The sequence below is a fragment of the Bactrocera latifrons genome, unplaced genomic scaffold (genome assembly GCF_001853355.1).
Source record: "Bactrocera latifrons isolate USDA-ARS-PBARC rearing strain unplaced genomic scaffold, ASM185335v1 scaffold_4, whole genome shotgun sequence".
NCBI classification, from domain to species: Eukaryota; Metazoa; Arthropoda; class Insecta; order Diptera; family Tephritidae; genus Bactrocera; species Bactrocera latifrons.
In genome coordinates this window covers 626,227-628,045 of record NW_017537045.1, presented here as the reverse complement: position 1 = coordinate 628,045, position 1,819 = coordinate 626,227, and positions in this window count along the sequence as shown.

Below are 1,819 nucleotides of genomic sequence, written 5' to 3'. Positions count from 1 at the left end.
TCAAAGCAATTAAATTATTTAATACTAAAATAAAAACTAAAATTCAATTTAAAAATGGATTGTAAAATTGAAATTATAATTCATTTTAAAATTTAAACTTATATTTAAATTTAAATTAACATTAAAATTAAAAAAAATAAAATAAATTCAGCATAAAATGTGTTCATTCCAAAAGATGAAAGCAATAAATTATCTAACAAGTACTTTTCAGCGCTTTTACATCGCTCCACAATTTCTCACACTTAATCCCACTCTCTGACACACTTCTGTTTGGTACACAGTCTCAATTACAAATTGATATTGTGCTGTACAAAAGGTCAGACCTTTCGCAATTTGCTCATTCGATTGCTTTTAACCGGTGGACCTCAGGCATTAGCACTGTCTGTGCGCCACGCCAAGGTCACGGTGATAAAAGTCGGTAAAAAGTATTTGATTGTAATTAATTTTCTCCGAGTTCAACGGAGTGCATTTCATTATAATTTATTATTTTACACAGCAACTCGTGAAAGAAGGAAAACATGGGTGGGTGTTGTTGGGTTCAACGAGCATATAAGTGTAGCTAGTAGATGTAGATGTAGTCATAGGTTGTGCCTCACGTTAAATAACTATTAGGCTTTCTGAACCCGAGCCTTTAAACCTCTTTGTATTTCAGTTTTAATGTTTATGTATTACTTGAATCCATAGCACTACTAAAATTCGTTTAATCCAGATGCTTCACTTTCCAATATACAAATCAAGAAGCAATTAATATAACCGCATAAAATTTTACACGAATAATGCCTCTATAGCTTGCCAACCGAATGATCAAAAACTTTTCATATTAAACAAAAAATGTCCAAGTTCCTACATACCGAATATCTGCACTAAAATTGACGGTGGGTTTGTCTGCATGTAAAAAATGGTTTGAATCGGAACAATACTTCCCTTAGGCTCCATATACTTAATGTAAAGATTTTTAAATTTCTGCTTGACACTGTACGGCATATTGGCCAATATATGAGTTATCCCAATGAAAATAGGAGTTTTACTCATAACAGTGTATCTTTGTGCCTCAAATATATAAATTTGAGTGAAAACTTGATCTAGCCTATATAATATACATATATGTACATATATGTAACTATTATCCGGCAGACTTTACTGCATATGGTTCGTTTTTTTAATATTATATGTGACATGTTAATAGTATGTGGTACTGGGAAAAATAGATAAAATCTGGTCAACACTACCCCAACCGCCATATACTACATAATAATGATTTTCGTTTTTGCGATGCTCTGTTTGAGGCTTTACAGCTTTAAATATGCCCTTGGCTTTGTTTCTGGCATGTTGCAAGGGTATAAAATGTTCGCTTACACCCGAACTCAGCCTTCGTTACTTGTTTAAGGCTCAAAAAGTTTTATGCCTTTTATCTTTTTTAAAATTGTTTTTATTTTGTTTATATTTGTTCTCTTTCATTTTCCGACTTGCATTTGCTTTTAAAAAAAGTTCACTGTTGTTTCGCAATTTTATTTACAACTTTTCTATCCAATCTTCATCTCACAAATTGTTATTTATTATTTAAAAGATCTAACTACAACTTTTTTGGTTTCTTCTGTTTTTATATTGTTTTTCGATGTTATTTTTATTTATATTGTTGTTGGAAATAAAACTTTCTAACCGCAATCTTGTCATTTCCTGCTCTGTGGTGAGTAAACTTCGCAGAAGGCCGAGAAGAACTCGTTTCTTATATGCGTGATTGTGTATATTTGTATGGCTATGTGTGTCTATGTATGTCTATGTATGTATATATGTGTATTCAACAAGATAGCATAAAATC